The sequence below is a fragment of the Podarcis gaigeae genome, assembly GCF_964106915.1.
Source record: "Podarcis gaigeae genome assembly, chromosome: 9".
NCBI lineage: Eukaryota > Metazoa > Chordata > Lepidosauria > Squamata > Lacertidae > Podarcis > Podarcis gaigeae.
Window position 1 is genome coordinate 17591265 of NC_139685.1, and position 19831 is coordinate 17611095.

A 19831-nucleotide genomic window follows, 5' to 3' on the forward strand; every position below is an offset into this window, starting at 1 on the left:
TTTCAAATGGATACACTTCAGGGTAGTAAAGAATCAATGTGCAATGAGCTTTTATACTTAGAATGAAACCGGCTTCTCAATAAGTACTTTTTACGAGCAAAAAAACATGCAAGAGATCTGGATTGTGCGACGACTGTGTACACAAAACAAGTGCTCAGTTACCATTGATTTTAGAATAAAATGTTGTGTGTACACAGTCCATGACTAAATTGACTCCATCAGATTGGTATTTTCTGTTTTGGGTATCATTTTGCTCTGATATTAGTGACTTTTTCTAAAAGCTTCACCAAAGAAATTCCAAGATTTTCTGTTTTTTGGAGAGAATCCTGAACCACATCTCCGAAATGCAGGCTGTGCTATATATGTCTTGTTTACTTGTGTAAATGAAATCTCTACTTACTAAAAATGACAATCTCCTGAATGCTAATTGTCATTTTGTGAATAAGTGTTATGTTTCGTGTTGCACGCAGAAGAAGAAAAAAATGGCACTTCAGCTCGCTATTGTTATGTTCATGTAGGTTGCCAAGATGATCATGAGGCGCAATAAGGCATTCTTTTTATCATCCAAAGAACAAGGACGGGAATGAGATGACTGCTTTTCTGTGTCAGTTAAAATCATTCATGCAGTTTTGGCCTTGTACGCGATCAAAATAAAGCTTGTAACAGACGTTTTATCTTTTTAAAGGCATATAACAGTCCTTACTTTTCAGCTTTTTGTTTCTTCCTCATTAAAAACCCTGAAAGCATAATTATGCTTAACACATTTTACCTGTGACATATTTATGAAAGACAACATCAACAAAGTATAGGCACAGCATGGATTCTGGCAGGATTGAGGCAGGAATGGGGAGCCTGTGGCTCTCCAAATTTTGCTAGACTACAACTCCCATCATCCCTGACAATCAGCCCTGTTGACTGGGGCTTATGGTAAGTTGGAGCCCAGAAACACCTGGACTTCACAGGTTACTCATTAGTGGATTAAAGAGTGCAATCCATCAAAATTTATGGATTCTTCAGTCTCATTAAAATCAGTTACTGTCAAGGAGGGGAAAGAAATTCAGTCTAGGTATCATTGAAAGCTGGCTCTATCAAATGAGGACTTTCCCAAACAATATACAAACTGAAGCACAGCTATCCTTCAAAATTCACACTTTGTGAAATTCTGTGATGCAGTTCATCAGCTAAGCAATCTTTACGAAAGTGCATATATGAGATGAAGGGTGCATAAAAATGAATATACTGATGAAAATACCACACAGAATTGTCTTATATTAATGGAAATTGCTTGCAGAAATGTGCCCATTTGTTAAAACTCCGTATACAAATGTGCCCACTGGGAGAAATTCACTCTAAAATTATGGTGAATTTCATAAGGATTTTAAAAAATCACGAATTGCTGCAAAATGTGGAGAAGTGAATTTAAGATGGGGAAAATGACAAACCGAGAAAATCGAAATTGACACATCCTTCCTCCATATTTGGCCAGTACAATTCTAACAATCTAATCACCTCAATGAAGACTTTTGTTTTAAAGTCCCCTCCCTTCCAGTCAAATTAGACAATGAAAATAATACATTCTCAAAACAAATAAGCATCTTTCTAGAGGGTAAATCCTTGTTTTGTTACTGCTGCTTATTTCCGGAACGATATTTTCTCGAGCAAACCGGAGCAGGATGGCTTTTGTGCCTGCCAAAAATTTCTCAGGAAGCAGAGCATGTTTCAGAGATGCGCATTCTTGAGTGAGGGGACTGAGGAAACTGTCTGCTTCAGTGCCATCCACAGCAGCAGGAGATGACAACAGTGGCTGTAGCAGTGGCATGAAGCCGGTTTTTCAATTTAGAAATGAAACTGAGCATATGGAGTACTAATTAGGCTTTTCCTCATTTGACCAGAATAGACCCAACTGGGCAGCATCAGTAGAGATACTGTACAGGCAGAAAAATGCAAGGTGCCATTTAGGAAAGACCTTTTTAAAAAGCATACTAGCAACATGAATTCCCCTCTAAATCAGGCGTGCACAACTTACAAGCAACCGTGCCAAACTCACCCTTGCATGATGATCTACCAATGTCCCAGCTTCATTGGCTGCATGGAATTTCAACATCTATGCCAAGAGGTCATGGAAGGCCCTGATACATGCATTGGGTTTGACGGGACATGTCAGACCACCCAGTCCAAATGGCCCTTATTCTTCAGCTTCAAAGCAGGGATGGGAAACATTTTTATCCTATGGGGCCCCGTTTCCATCTGAGCAACGTTCCAGAGGCCATAGGCCAATGTTCTGCAAAAACAGGCAGAGCAGCAAATGTGGATGTTGCAAGCAATTTTCAACCTCTCTATTCTCCACCCTCACAAACAAAAGGTATTATCAGGGTTCAAGGACACACTCCAACCATGCAAAAAGACACAAGGAGGGTATAAAGAAGTGTGGAATGCAGCCTGGGAAAATGAGATATAGATAGAGAGACTTGGGGCCACAATTGGCACACAGGCCTGAAGTTTTCTAGTCCTGCTTTCAAATGAAGTTGCTCACTATGATGCCCCCCCCCCCGCCACCACCTTTTAAAGATTAAGGTGAAGGACCCCTGACAGTTAAGTCCAGTTGCAAACGACTCTGAGGTTGCAGCGCTCATCTTGCTTTACAGGCCGAGGGAGCCGGTGTTTGTCCGCAGACAGTTTTTCCAGGTCATGTGGCCAGCAAGACTAAGCCACTTCTGGTGAAACCAGAGCAGCGCACGGAAATGCTGTTTACCTTCCTGCTGGAGCAGTACCTATTTATCTACTTACATTTTTGGTGTGCTTTCGAAATGCTAAGTTGGCAGGAGCTGGGACCAAGCAACAGGAGCTCACCCCGTCGCGGTGAGAGAGGCTTGGGGCCACAATTGGCCCACAGACCTGAAGTTTTCTAGTTCTGCTTTCAAACGAAGTTGCTCACTGTGATGTCTGCCCCCTTACCTTGTACCCAGCCCTCAATCTACAGCAGTAAATCTCTTAATTTATCTCCAAAGATATGCAAACTGAGAAAGTAGGCTGGTATTTACAGTGCCTCATTCTGGCGTATTCTATTTCTTCATGATCAATCATTCCACAATAGGATGATTGCACTAAAGTAAGCAGCAAGTGGCCCGTGGACGACATTCATCTCATGAAACACTAAATCTTGTCATTTCCCCCTTTTCAATTCATCCTCCTCCTGATTCTCTTTCAGAAACGCTGGTTCAAGTATTTCTCATTCTGATTATTTCATACAGTTCCAGCTGGTATTCTCCTTGGCAGGTTAGTTTTGAATGTGCAGGGTTGATGATCATCATCATTATCTTGAGACAGCTAAGAAGTTCTGTATTTATCTTTATTTTGGGAAGTTGTTTATTTGCTAGGCAGTTGGACACATCTTAAGTTACCACAATCAACTTTTGTATGGTGGTTCCTGAGAGCAATAAGTCAATTTTCATCTATGTTTGTATACCATTGGACACTATTTTGAATCTAGGGGGTGGAATGACCTTTTCAAAACTGCTCTGATTTTAACAGCTGATTTCACAACTGCACTGATTTTTTGGGCTCCTTGAGTTCCTGAACAATGCCGGGTATGAGGCTATTAATTATAATGCCAGGGATGGCCAATATTTGTCCTCCAGTCCAAGCCACTGTGAACAGCAGAATGGTGGAGGGACTGCATCTAACTGTCAGGAACGTCCCCCCCCCCCCCAGAGCGCAGGAGAAGAGCTAGACTTGGAAATCGAACTAAATGAACGAGGGCCAGACTTTGAAGGAGAGAGCTAGCTGTCAGAGTCGAGAAAGGGCAGTTCAACCCTCTGTTAGCTCTCAAGATGAAGAAGAATTGGAAGACAGCCAGAGTGTTGCTAGGCAATCAGCAGATAAGCAAAGGTCTGGGTCTGGGTCGAGTAGCACTGGGGAGGGGGCAGGCCAGCTTCATAGTCCTCAGGCTAGGCGTCTGGATAAGATCAGATGGCAACAGAAGGGCAAGAGAGGAAAGGTGGGTTTGGCATCCTTCCTGCTGTGGGAGGGGCGAAATTTCAGACTGACCGACTATTGTAAATGTGAGCAGGCGAGAAGTCGTATGTACATAAAACTGCCGGAGAGTTATTCTTATCGGGGCTTGATTGTCTGCCAGACATCATTAGACCAACTGAGACAGCAGTAGTGACAATACGTTAAAGACCCCTTCCCTTGTGTCATGTCCCAACCTGACTCCACCCACCCATGCCAACTATTTGTTAAAACGAGTGGGGAATCTGTGGCTTCCTATACGTTGCAATAGTACAAATCCCATCATCTCTGACTCTTGGCCTACTGTGGATAGGAATTGAAGTCCAACAGCACCTGGAGAGACACAGGCACTGTATAATGCAAATATCACATCTAGGATGGCCCTTAGCATCACTCTGTTCTCTAGACAGTGAGTCAGAAAAATGCATTTTATGGTATACATATGTCGTTCTGACAAGAAGGATGTAAAATTAAACAATGAACCGAGAAATGCAATCCAGGAATGCTTCAACCTTCACTGAATTTTGTCTTTGGTCCTGGCCACTGCTGGCATGTGGCTTCCTATGAACTACCCTTGAAATAATGTGACCCTCAACAGAACAAAATGTTCCCCAATTCCTGGAATTAAAGTGCAGAGTAAGGTAAAGGACCCCTGGATGGTTAAGTCCAGTGAAAGGCGACTATGGGGTTGCGACGCTCATCTTGCCTCTCAGGCCAATGGCGTTCGCCCATATACATCTTTCCGGGTCATGTGGCCAGCATGACTAAACCGCTTCTAGCACAATGGGACACTGTGACGGAAACCAGAGTGCACAGAAACACCATTTGCCTTCCCTCCACAGTTGTACTTATTTATCCACTTGCACTGGTGTGCTTTCGAACTGCTAGGTCGGCAGGAGCTGGGACAGAGCATCGGGAACTCACCCCATCGCAGGGATTTGAACCACCGACCTTCTGATTAGCAAGCCCAAGAGGGTCCGTTGTTTAGACCACAGCACCACATGTGCCCCAAAGTGTAGAGTACAGTAAGCCCTCAATTTATGAACATTTAACTTGTGTGCATTCAGCTTTACATGCTTGGCAAAAAGAATTAAGGGGGGGCAGAAGGGGGGGAGACAATACCACCTGCCATTGCACCCAGTTTGTTTTGACTACACATGATTTTGGCTTTAGGCACTATCCCCTGGAACATATCCCCCATGTAAGTTGTAGGTTTACATCTGGTTGGCACCAGATTGGATAATGCTACTCTACTCTTACAGCATGAAATAATTCTCCATTCTTTTTGAGAGAAACTATGGACTACATTTTGATCCTACCTTGATCAATAGAATTCTCCCCAGATTTTGGGGGGTCTTTACTGATGTTCTGGAGTTTCCTGGTAGGGATGTTGAAGGGGCCATCACGGTTCTATTCCAGAGCACCATCATGGACATGCAGATTTGCTGTCTCCCTTGAAAGAGTGGAATGATTTGAGCATATAAGCAGGCAGAAAGTTACTTTTTCTCCCTTAATTGCAAGAATTTTATCTGAACCAAAGCCCAAAGTCTTTCATAAAGTCTGAGAAAATGACACAGGAGTATCACGTTATTAAATCAATCCTTGCATCAATTTCTCTTTAGTGCACAGTGTCACTTTTTATTCTGACAGCTTGTTGTTTCAGATCCTGGCTGGAATCGAGTGAAAAATGTAGTGATAAAAGGGAAAGCTGGAAATGATATATAGCCCTTTACTTAAGTTCTGCTTTGTGCTTTAATTAGGAATCTTACTAAGGCCTACACTTTGAAAGGCCATATTTTATTTCATGTTTTCACAAATTCGTTCTGCATAAACTGTTGGATTGTGAGGTTTGGATGGAAAGATACTTCGTAGCATCTTTTTAAACACATCAGACAATGTCTGGTGTTTAACTTTCAGACTTCTGCCAAACTTTGCTGTGTAAATGGAAAACATTTGATGCTGCTATATTGAAATAAATCAGGATAGTACTACTTACTTTTATAATTATCCCATAGAATCAGACATTCTTGTATTTCTTTCACATTGCATGACCATTCGGAGAAAAAACAGCCCAGGTGGATCTCTCAGGATTTGGAAGGACAAGATTTGTGGACAACAAGGATCTACCCAATCATTAAAACTTCAAGCTACATTAAGCTTTCTCAACCTCACTTCTAGATCAATTAATGGCCACACACAAACACAACCCTACCACGTGATTTTCTTCTTCTGATTTAGGTGCCCTTGCATTTCAGTCTAAATGGAGCTGACTTCACTAAGATATTCAGGCTTCAAACTAGTGCCAATGAGGGGTGTTCAGGTGTCAAGTGTTCCTTGTTTAGTTGGTCTTTAATAGTAAGGTAAAGGGACCCCCGGCCATTAGGTCCAGTCATGGCCGGCTCTGGGGTTGTGGTGCTCATCTCGCTTTATTGGCTGAGGGAGCCGGCGTACAGCTTCCGAGTCATGTGGCCAGCATGACTAAGTCACTTCTGGCAAACCAGAGCAGCTCATGGAAACACCGTTTACCTTCCCGCCGGAGCGGTACCTATTTATCTACTTGCACTTGACGTGCTTTCAAACTGCTAAGTTGGCAGGAGAAGGGACCGAGCAACGGGAGCTCACATCATCGCAGGGATTCGAACCGCCGACCTTCTGATCGGTAAGTCCTAGGCGCTGTGGTTTAATCCACAGCACCACCCGCGTCCTGGTCTTTAATAGTAGTTGGCTTCTATTGATGGAAGGCTCAGCAATTGCAACTAGGGTTTCAGCAAACTCAGAAGAAAAATGGAAACAGGAATAGAATTTGCTTATCTGCCCCATGTCCAAATCCTGGAAGAATGTGGTATATAACTTAAATACGGTACTTGAAATATATTGAAGACAGAGAAATCAACATTTTATCCCTTTTCCAAAAACCATATAGGAATATCAGTGATGCATTCACCTAACAGCATTCATTATTTTTATTTTTTAATGATTGATTCAACCAAATTGTGCTTGTGGGAACCAGTGGTCTCCCTATGTTACATTCATACCTTCCCCAAATCTTCTTGGGACAACCCTTAAACAGAGCAGAGGGAGGAAATGAGTGGCCGTTCTGTCTGGCAAGCAGTTACCTTCACACAATGTTTAATTCCACCCATAATAGCTTTATCTTAATAGTTTGTAACAAGCTATTAGGAGAAAAACAGCCAGCGCGCAAGAAAGAAGTGCACGTTTGAAAATAAAATTTAAAAAGCTTGCCTTCTTTCTTCATCCTGTCTTTCCCCCCTTAAAGAGTATAAAACTTTGAAATGTTCCCATTGCATGCAGTCTATGCTCTATTTGTGGTTTGATATGTGAATGACAGGGATGGAAACAATATAAACAAACTCTGGATAAAGGCTCAGTCAGTGAAAGTTTTGAGTTCCGTGAAGATGCAGTGGTCCATGAACAGAAACACCTCCCCCCCTTCACTGCTGATCATATGGCTGAATTTTTAAACTGTAGGCAAGGATCTAAGTTCACCTTTAAGGACATTCTGCAAGTTAAAAACTAGCAAAGGAAGTGAGAAAGCCTTTTCACCCTGAAGTCTTAGTTCCATAAACCCCTTCTTGTCAGGCTGCAGTGCATTATGAAGACTTTATTTCAGTACTCTGTTGCTGATTGTGCTTCTGCTGCGGACTGCTTTTGGGGGGTATTCTGGGAATTTATGAATATCTAATTATTATTTTTGCAATATTCTCATGAACCAAGTGAGGGTCACTAAGAAGTAGCTTCTAGAGAGCGTGTTCTCACTAGCAGAGAGCACGTGTTGCGGTTGGGGAACAGGCCGCCATCATGACTAGGCAAAATTTGGTGAGAACCCAAACCTGTAAAGGGTTAATTGGGTTGCTGGGGATTTTTGAGTGTTGCCAATTCGGAGGAGGGGTCAGAGTCTATAAATAGTGGAGATAGACGAGAGGACGTCCTCTTGGCCGTTTTGCATCGGATCACCCGCCCCCCCTCCCTTTTTATAGGGTGGTTCTTGGGTTCTTTGACCTTGCTATGCCTGTCATGGGGTCGTTCGCCTTTGAGCGGGGGCCTGGTAGGAATTTTGCCATTTGGCTGATTGGCTGTTGCCATTTGGTTTTTGCCTACTGCGTAGCAAATCGTCACAACTTGTAAGGTTGGCGGTTAGGCATTGGTTAAATTGGTGCTTGGGGGGGGGTAAGGTGCCTATCCCTCCAAATGATGCGAATGGGAATTCCGTTAAAGGAATCCAGGGGCTTGCCATTCTTTCGTCCTTGTCCGTGGTGCCGGGCTTGGACCGTCCAAGCCCCACCGGAACATGAGGGTGAGAAGTGTTGGACTGATTCCCGGCCTCATTTCTCTCCCAATACTTGTTTCCCACGCTGGCTTCCGAGGCGCCCGGAAGTGCCAGCTCTGTCCTTGGGGGGCAAGGACAGATAGTCATAACCAATGCCTAAGCAACCACTCACATTTTCTGTATTTCAATAAAGTTGTGGCCAAAAATATGCCAAAAACCTTAAACAAAAATTAACGTGTGATGTGTGAATTTTTGGAGGGTGGCACTGTGGAACTCAACACGCAACTGCATTTTAACCCACAACAATTAGCACTTCCTGCTTTTAAAAGCAGAGGTTCAGGCCAAAGTCTATTTTCCAGAACCTGAAGAGCAAGTTGAAGTACAAATGTATAAGTGTATGAAACTAAAGGTTCCTATTATGGATCTGCCTGTGTCTGAGAAATATGGGTTGTTTTTTTGTTTTGTTTTGTTTTGTTTTTTGAGAGGATAGCAATAATCTTATTTAAACGTATGGTAAAAAGTATAATTGCATTTATCGGGAATTGCGACATCTCTCCACATGAGGCCTTTAAACCCAAACAAGAATATCAAAAAGCATTTGGCACCCTTCTTTTTAAACTCAGAATATAGATGCACACCTATTTTATGACCAGATTTGGGGCTTTCAGAAAGCACACTTTGCTCCAGAGCCGAAATGAGAAACTACTGTCCCTTTTATCTAGCAAGGTTCTTGAAACATCTGACCCAATCTATGCCTTCTACACTGTTAAATGTCTTTTCAATTCACCATTCAAGTAACAATCAGGAACTTTGAGTGAGCTCCTGGCTGTTCTTTTGCTGGAGCAAGACATGCCCTCCATGGCCCATCAACTTATTGGTGGTAAGAATGTCCCTAACTCCGGGTTGGGAGAGCAGTTTCCACTGAAACCACTTTTAAAATGGAGGGGAGGAATCTCCATTTTAGCAGTGGTTTCCCCCTCCCAGTGCTGCTCCTTTAGAAGAAGAAGAAGAAGAAGAAGAAGAAGAAGAAGAAGAAGAAGAAGAAGAAGAAGAGTTTGGATTTGATATCCCGCCTTTCACTCCCTTTAAGGAGTCTCAAAGTGGCTAACATTCTCCTTTCCCTTCCTCCCCCACAACAAACACTCTGTGAGGTGAGTGGGGCTGAGATACTTCAAAGAAGTGTGATTGGCCCAAGGTCACCCAGCAGCTGCATGTGGAGGAGCGGAGACGCGAACCCGGTTCCCCAGATTACGAGACTACCGCTCTTAACTACTACACCACACTGGTTCTCCAGTCAGTCAAACTTTCTCCAAAAACTGTTTAGAAAGTTTAAAGGGGCTTTCAAACAGGCCAGTGCTGTGCTTTAAAACAGAGTGATCCCCTCCCCGCAAAATCTATACAGACCTCCCAGGCAGCAACTCCCCTGAAGCCCAAACAGTCCATAGCATGGACAGCTGGGTTGGTGTGCCAAATGCAGCTGAGGAGGAACAGATGGCAAAGATGTTTATACCAACCTTACCCCTTCTGATTGGCTGTGTGTACAGTGGCACCTCGGGTTAAGTACTTAATTCGTTCTGGAGGTCCGTTCTTAACCTGAAACTGTTCTTAACCTGAAGCACCACTTTAGCTAATGGGGCCTCCTGCTGCTGCCGTGCCACCGGAGTTCTTAACTCGAGGTACTATTTCTGGGTTAGCAGAGTCTGTAACCTGAAGCGTATGTAACCCGAGGTACCACTGTACAGCTGAGTGGAAGGGAAGGTAGCCCTTCTAGGAGAAGGGAAATTCTGACCCTAAATCTCTGCTGCCTTGTGGCTCTACACATTCATGAGAAAGGCTTTGGGAGTGAACCCTGAGGGAAACTCCATGCCCGCCAACTTGTGGGACATCTCTGGGAGAAGAAAGGGCTATGGAGTAAACCCTACCCAAATCCATAGTGGAGTCCCTAGGATGGTTGGATGGTGTCATGAATTAACCAGCTCCCAGGGAAGGATTACTGCCAACTGAAGAAAGCAGCCAGGAGCAGAGAGGGTTAACTGCCATGCAGGATGAGCATTGGCTGGTGCCAACTCTCCCACCCCTTGGAATGCCGGCTAATAAGGGAATGGCAGAGAGCAAGCTGGAACGTGGGCAAAGCTCACTGGAAACACAAACAGGTGGAAAAGCATTAAGAGATAGCCTCTCAGACAATGGGGTAGAGGAGGGAGCTGACCCACTCAGTCTGAGGTCTCAACGAATGGGAGGGCTGCAAGATAGGAAGCAAAACAAAAGATGTATGAAGTGAAAGTTCAGTTGCTGCTGGTCACACCGGAAGCATTCCTCAGAAGGGTCATCTTGATCGATGACGGTGGAGGCTATCTTAAAGCCATCTGGAGCTCTCTGTTTGTTTTGACAAAAAAAGCATCCTTTTTAATTAACAATGCTCACTGTGTTATCAAGCCGGGAACTGAACTCCTGACAGATGGCACCTTATATGCCTCCTCCAAGCTGGTGCCAAATGTATTGCTTTGCTTTCCTTCTGACAGCATCAGTGGGGCCAAGATGGGCTATGTGTCTGGGCAACCCAGGACCTCCATACACACTCCCTAGGCTTGCACCTTGTAGGGGCACTGCTGATACAGCAGAAACAATGAAGGAGGGAGCAGTTACAAGTTATGGGTCCCTGTAGCCACAGCACATGCTGTGATTCTCCAGTGGTTTGAGTTCAGTCCTGGTGGCACACTCCATTGTCTCTCAAGATTGACGGATGCCAACACCACCACATTGGGGCACCTGTGTGCCCCTTCCACATGACTTCATTCTAGCTTTTTGTGGGAGGGGGCAGACCTGCTCTCCACTAATGGCAAGGTTTGACATTCTCTAAGTAAGCTGCTCAGATTGTGAAGGAGGAATGATAATATAGATGGAACTGATTGTTCCCTCTAGGCTCATTTGTTCGCTCCCCAAGTTTTCCCGATGACGATATGTTGAAATCTCTATTGAAAATGCAAAAACAGACAAGCAAGCTACCATTGTAATATTGGACCTTTCCATTTTAGAGATAAGATATCATGTACACAAGTCTGCTTTTTTATATAATGAAAGAATGACAGGGCAAAATCTCACTAGGATTAGTCGGAGAACATCCTTCCCACCGAGACGGAAGACATTTAATCATTCCTTCACTGTTCTGGGCAGCTGCACACTGACCCCTGAGACATCACCTGCTCCTGGTCTGTCAGCCGCAGTACCTTGTATTGAGGAGAGAGGAGATACTTCTCATGCAAGCTTTACAAAGAAGAACTGCCACTAGCTGTGACAACATCCCTAATTAGATGTTGAAATACTATTGTGAGGATTTGTCACTAGTGATTATTCATCTCTATAATGCTTCCCTCCAACAGAGCTGTGTTCCGGCTATTTAGGAAATGGCTGATGTCATTACTAGTCCCTTAGGGGCTTATCCTAGTACTCTAAAGGACAGCTGTTCAATTCTGGGGTGAAACACAGTTGCCAACACTAGAAATAGTACAAGTGGGGCAAGCTGATCTTATTGCAAGAGGGAACAAAGGGTGACTGCAGACAGGAGATGACCTGCATAAGCCCACTGCCAGTGCAGAAGAGACCATGAAAGGCATCACACAGAGATCAAAGAACCAGATTTGTAAACTCTTCTTCTGGTAAAACATGCAAGGCTTTTGAGGGAAGCCTCAGATGTGTGACTGCATAGTGTCTAAAAGTCCATGGAGGGATGCCTCCACATCTCTAGATAGTCCCTAAATTTTGCCAAAGTAAAATTCTTGGTGAATTTGGCGATTCCTTCTCAGGAGAAATGCCCAAGGGATGCCATAGTTACCAAAATGTTCCAGAGGTTTCACATTTCCCAGTACTGGAGACTAAGTAAATAATAATAAACAAAGTGTGTGTGTGGGGGGGGGGAGATATACTGAGAAGAAAATGGAGGAAGATTAGTCTAAAACTGACCCAGCATAAGTAGAGCAACCATTTGTGAGTTTTCCAAAAGAGAATCTTATCGAAACCACACTATTCATTACTTTTGATCTGTTTTTAGTCTGTGGCACACATCCACTTACTAACACCTTACTTGCACATCAAATAAAACATGGCTTACCATGAAGTAGCAGCATCACTTTATCACTTCCTTTGTGTTTTGCCATCCCCCCCCCCCTTTATTGGCTTTGGTTTATTGTGTCATGTGAGCTGGCCCTTGGTGAACCAAGAAAACCCATTGGTTTAGCATTGTGGTTTGACTGGAGAGAAGCAAACCATGAGTATTAGATTCCATACCATAGTAAGCTAAGACTTATGACTTGTACTTGACTCAAGGAAGAGTGGAGTGAGACAGGTGTGAGTCAGTAGTGCACTTGTATATTTTTCATTCACATTAAGCTATTGTTAATTACTTTCCATGATAGGAAAACATCAGTATGTGTTGATTTTCCCCAGCTCATTAAAAAATAGTTAGGTTGCACACAGACAGTGCTTCATTCCATCTTCCTGATGTTTGCTCACCAGTTAATTTTTGCTTGCAATGTGATCTTTCGCACAATGTAAAGCCTTCTTCAAATACAGTGGAATCTAGCTAGAGTTTAGTGCTCATTTCCATGTTACTTATTTCCAGAAAGAAAGAAGAAGAAAAATCAGGCCAACCAGGAGCTGATGACACAAGTTCTCTGGTCTGGGCTCCCTCGTTTCTCCTTTCCCTCAGGTCCATTCATGGTCTGGAAATGGCTGCCCCATCAGTTCCGCCTTCCCTCGGAGCACACAGATCTTTTTTTTAAACCAAGGAAAGGTTGGGGAGGAGCTGCCACAACATCTCTCTCTGGTCATTGATGGTTCTGTCAGGAGCCTAGGGGTTCTGAAACAAAAGAAGGCTTCCAAGTGCATTGAACCAAATGCACTTAAGAAGCTTCCCATAGGATCTTAGCACTCAACACAGGTGCTGGATTGCGCAGTGGTGGTGATTTTGTGGGTGGTGTCCATACATCTGCTCCCCACAATGGCCAAAGAACACAGGAACAGCACTATACTAAAATTCCTACCTTATTCATACTTATATGCACAAAGTTTGAAGAACTGCATTAATGGAAACTTAAAGTTAGATGATTTTCCTACATATTCTATCTGCCAAACTAAATTAACTTTAGCTTAACTTATATGCGTGCCCTGTAGAAATTCATTCCAATTTAAAGCAGTAGTTGTTGGCATTTCTAAAAAGGATTTCATCTCTTCCTAATAGCCTAGACACTCTTCGATACACAGCACACATTATCATTTTTGTGCATTGAGCAAATTGATAAACATGGAATAGTAACCTGAAGATTTGTAATAGGGGGTCTAACTTACCAGAAATAAAGTAATGGTTCATTCAGGAGGCAACTCAGCTGAGAAATTACAGATAAATTATTACTGACCAGAATAGCTAATTGTCACAGAGTGAAAACATCTTCCTTGTGGGTTAGCTTACATGAAGGGATGAACAAATCAATCTATTTTCAGTCCATGTCACTTTCAAATGTGTTTACATCACATCGTCACATTAATTTGCACCCAGTCCCCCCCCCGTGTATTCTCTCAAAATACACATTTTTAAACTGTTTCTTTTTTTCAATTTAATTTTTCACCTCAAAACATGCTTTTAAAAAACATAGTTTTTCGACATTTTTGCCAGCTAGGGGCTGTGTCACAACATTTGCAGGAATGCAAAATTCAGTGGACAGCGCCTTTCTGATCTGCACATTAGTTCAGGAGCTGGTGACAAGGTCAGTTCATATTGGAATCTTCAAATCCTCAGATATCCCTGTTCACACGGCCATTACTCAAACACAAGGAGATTTTCATGCATGATAGGATTGGATGCCATCTGTTTTTTTGGAACAGGTTAGCTCATGGGTCTGCAAACTAAGGCCCGGGGGCTGGATCCAGCCCAATCGCCTTTTCAATCCGGCCTGTGGACAGTCTGGGAATCAGCATGTTTTTACATGAGCAGAATGTGTCCTTTTATTTAAAATGCATCTCTGGGTTATTTGTGGGGCCTGCCTGGTGTTTTTATATGAATAGAATGTGTGCTTTTATTAAAATATAGTCCATTCCCCCCACAAGGTCTGAGGGACAGTGGACTGGCCCCCTGCTGAAAAAGTTTGCTGACCCCTGAGTTAGCTACTTACCTTGGATATTGATTAGTAGGTGACACAAGTCTTTTGCTGATGAATTATTAGACAATACAATTATTTCATCTAACTTTGACAGTGATCAAAATAATCTATTTCTACATTTATCTAACTCAGCTGCAAACTCCATAAGGATTGTGCGGTGAAATATAACACTATTATCACTGAAATCAGTTTTTATTGGGCATTATTTTTGCAGTGCAAAAAATTCAAGAAGGAGCCCGTGAGTGGACTACGAACTCCTGTGGATTAGACAACATCCTTTGACACAATAAATTGTGAAGGTCTGTGGCATACCATGCTGTCCATATATGATTGCTATGCTTGCTTGTTTTTATGATGGCGAAGGTAATGAAGTGTGTTGATCCCAATCCAACCAAAAAAAGTTGGGGTAACAACGATACTGTGCAAATTTGTCTTAAGGACCCATTCCGCTGTGTCACAGTTATCAGCCATATTTCTATTTCAGGGTTTTAACAAATATGTATGCTTCAGATTTATGATCAATTGGAGACAGGCTATCAGAACAGTTTTTGAGAGAGGTCCAGTGCCAGATCTACGTATAAGCTAATCAAGCTATAGTTTAAGGCCCCACTCTCTTGGGGCCCCCCCAAAAAAATTAAAGAAAAAAATCTGGATGTACATTTCCAAAATATAAGATAAACATATAAAATAAAACTTACATGCAGCAACAGTGTTTTGTATTGTGTAGGCTCCTATGATGTAAGTAATGGGCCCCGCCTGCTAGCCTGCTCCTTAAAATATCACTGGTTTGCTCATTTCTATATATAGGGTTCCTACATTCTGCTATTTATAATTATTAGTAGTTTACATCATATATTTACACCTATTATTATTATTTCATGTTATAGCAAGTTTCGAGAGACTAGATTATGAATCTTTGTAAATTGTGTTTCTAAAGGAACTTTTGTTATTGCCAATGTGTTTGCATTGTTAAGTTTGTTATGAATAAAAAATCATTTTAAGTCAGAGCTTAATAATTATTTCACTATTAATATACTGGTACCTCTTCTTAATTGTATTTCACTTTTAATATACATCTTCTTAATTGTATTTCTGTTCAACAATTACTTTGATAAAATACATATTTTGTTATGTGCAAATGTCTTTAGATACCTATTAGGTCCATAAATTACCATTTACTGTAGCATGTATTCAACACAAAAAACAGTGACAATTTGTTGTTGACAAAGGACAGCTGGACATATAAAGGGCCCCATTACCTGCAGGAGCTTAGGGCCTCATCAAACCTAAATCTGGCCCTGGAGAGGTCATAAAAATCTAAGAAGAGTTTTGCTGGATCAAAACAAAGACCTACCTAGCCCAACATGATGTCCTCATGGGGAACAAACCCAGAACACAGATTATAATGAGCACCTCCCACTCACAATTCCAGCAACTGGTATCCAGAGGCATATTGGTTGTGATATTGGAATCATCAGGACCTGTGTAGTCACTGATAACCTCCCCCTCAATGGATTTTTCTAATCCCCCTTTAAAGCTGTCTAGGTTGGTAGCCTGTGTCCTCATTGATCACACATTTGAGGATATTTAGCAAAAATGTGGGCCGCTTTGCTTTTGCTGCCATATTTCCCACATTTATGCAGAAAACAGAACTTTTGCAGACACAAAAAGACGGAAACTTTGCACTAGCCAACACAAGGTCATCAGCATAGCGTTCAGCTCTCTATTGAATCCAGAAATTCTGTCACCAAAGTCACACTCTAGCAGTATTGTGTGGGATTATGCAGTGTCTGACAATGGTGGGTTTTGTGTTTGGTAGGCTCGCCTGCAGGTTTATCTTATCACTGAGGGGGGGGGGGGAATCTACTCTATCACTGTCCTTGCCTCACTTCTTTATAGCTGTCCATGCTTTATCAATGCCATCTATAATGAGCTGGGATGTTTCCATTTTAACCATTTGCATTTTAAACTGGGAGTAGAGAACTTCCTTTTGAAAGATGCCAATTTTATCAAAATCCTTACTGGGGAACATCTGCACTGGCACGTGGAGGCCTTCTGTAAACCTGTGGTTGTAATATATGTGTTACAAGGAAATACAAATATCCAGGAGAGGAAACATTGTTAAGGTTAGCACTGTGAACTCTGATGCTTATGCTAATGTACAGTAGATGCATTTGCATGCAAACATGTGTGCCAGTCTGAGACTGGGTTTATATCTCATATAAGTAAGGACCTTAGCTGATGGCTGCTGTACAAATATCAATCACTGTGGGGAGAGACTGACCATCCAACATAAAAATATATGGTTATGATGTTATATCAAGGGTGGAGAACACATGGCCATCTAAATGTAGTTGGACTTGAACTCTCATCAACACCAGCCAGCATGGTGGAATAATGAGAATTTTAGTCCAGCAAAACCCAAAGGGGGGTGGGGGTTCCACAGGTTCCTCACACCAATATATATGGCACTTTTAGTGCACATGATACTTTACAAAATGACTTAGGGAAACGACATAGCCAAAGGTACTTATTATCTACAGTTAAAGCAGGGAAACAGGAAGATGCCATGGGTTACAAGGGATGAAAAACTGAATATCTGCCAATGTAGTGATGTGGCTGGGGATGAGACCAATCTGTTAACATTACAAGTACATAAAATGCTATGTTTGAATGCATTGTATTTGGATTGCTGTAAAGAGAAGTTAACCTTAAGCAAGAGGTTTCACTCTGAGTGAAAGCGGAAAGCTGGTGTGTTTCCATTTTAGTGAGTCCCTGATGACACATCACAAGAAACCCAAGCTGCAGCCCTCACAGCAGGAGATGAAACCTGAGAAGTCAGAGGTGCCTAGTAGCAGGAGTTGTAGCAGAGGATAACTGCAATGATGTACGAGCTTAGGGTCTCTCTCTGGGATCAGAGAGAGGAAATCAACCATCAAACATAAAAATATATGGTTATGATTATATATCAAGGATGGAGAACATATGACCATATCCAAATGTAGTTCAACTCCAACTCTCAATGCAACTCCCTGCAATGATGAACGAGCTTAGGATCTCTCTCTGGGACCAGAGAGAGGAAAGTTTTCAAAACTGCATAAGGCAGTCAAAGGACTGAACCACACTACTTGTTTGCAATATGTTACTCTGTTATTTTGTTCATGTTATGTAACTAGTATTTAAGACTGTTCTGCAGTAAAACTTTGAAACTCATTCTTGGTGGGGAAAGTGCATATAGATCTACACAAGGTCCAGATTATTGATTCCACTGAACAGCTCTAACAAAATTCATTTGTTATAGCAGTGGCACCACTTCCCTGTGGTGGAGGCCTGCTACAAATGAAATAAATATGTTGATCATTTAGTCTTAGAACTGCTTTACAAGTGTAGCAGAATGAGGTAGTGGACTAAACTAGCCAGACTGAAAACAGGGTTCACATATTATTATTATTTTAAAAGAAAATGTTCCACCATGTAACAATATTCTGACAATTAAAAAGAAGCACATCAGGGGAAAAGTTGTAGTACGTCATTTTCCCTTCTGTGGTTGCTTCAACTTGCAGGCAGATCGGATACTTGTTTTTACAGCAGGGATCATTTTAAAATGTGGCAAGACCCCACCTAGTCTGAACGATCACAGTCCATTCTCCCACCTCATTCTACTGCAAGTGTATACTAGTCTCAAATCAGAAAGGCAAGTCATAAATCAATAGGCCCAATAAGGCTGTGGTGCCATGGAAGGCTTCGTGTTCAAATAAGCTCTCCAAAGACTTAGGCAAAAACAAACAAAAAACAGAATCAGGACCAAATGCCAAAACTTCACAGACAACTGAGGCAACATAATCTTTCATAAACCTGCTGTATTGTTCCCAAAACAGCCAAACTCCCATAATCAGAATCCATTCATTTGTGAAGAATGGTTCTGAGGCTTTCCATCTGTACTAATGTTTGTTATTGGGCTATTTTGCAGAAATAAAAAAAGACTAAAAAACTAATAATAATCAAGCTCTTTCTTTTCAGTAATGCTTGAAAACAAACGAACCAAGGCAACATGGTGCATACATGTGCTCACGACAATCTATCAATTTTGAAATGTCACTTCACTTAGAAAGGAACCAGAGAACAGGGCAACTAATGACAGCTACCACAAAAGTATAATCCTCTAATGGACAATTGGCAAATTTTTCTCGGTGCCTGTACTTTGGTAGCATGCTATTTATTTCCCAAGCAGGTTAGGAGGTGAGAAACATGGTGATTAGAATTCAATATAAAAATACTCTTAAATAAAGTTGGAAGGAGTGCTTGACTCAGGGCTACAGTGAATACTTTCATAGCTTCCAAATAGCTTGGATCAAGGTATTGTGCGTTTTGTTAACTTCTTTTTCCCCTTTGTATAATACAGTCCCTTGGAACCAAACAACCATCACACTTTTGTTTGTGAGATAACAACAGGGGTGTTCACGTGATACGTTCAGTGAGTGTACACAGATACAACAACTGTGCACTCTTTCACACAAACCTTTATAGATGTGTAGCTTGTACCTGTGTTCAGGGTAATATGGGCCCAGTTCATGGTACTCACATTCAAAGCTCTGAACTGACTTAGGCCCTAAGTATCTCAAAGACTCCCTCTTTCCTGACAGACCCCCTCAGGTATTAACATAAGCAGAGGAGGCCCTCTTGGTAGTTTCACCTCCCTCAGAAGATATGTGGTAGTAGCAATGCCCCGTGGAGGGCATTATCTGAGGCAGCCCCATAACCTGTGGAATGCTCTCCCTACAAAGCTGTACAGTCATACCTCATGTTGTGTCCACTTCAGGTTACGTCTTTTCAAGTTGCGTCCCACAGCAACCCGGAAGTACCAGAACAGGTTACTTCCAGGTTCGCTGTTCATGCATGCGCAGAAGCGTTAAATCGTGCCCTGTGCGTGTGCAGACGTGGCACTTCTGGATGTGAATGCTTTGAGTTGCAGACATGCCTCCAGGATGGATTACGTCTGCAACTCGAGGTTCTACTGTATCTGACTTCTTCACTGTACAACCTTTGGTCAATGCTGAAGACACATCTCTTTACCTTTGCTTTTGACAACTGAGATATGTGATTTCAGGGGCCCACCTTATTCTTGTGAATGTAATATGTTCTGTTTTTAATTCTAAATTTTAAACAGTTGTAGTTCACTCAAGGACCTTCTGGAGAAGGGCAGGCAATGCATTTAATGACAAGAACAACAACAATAATATTAATGTGTGAACAAGACAAATGCAGCCCTGTGCATACTCCCTTGAGAGGAAGCACATGGAACACAATGGGAATAATTTTTCACAAGCAGGACTTGAACCCTTTTCTCTCTTGAAACAGCCCTGAATAAAATCACTGACTC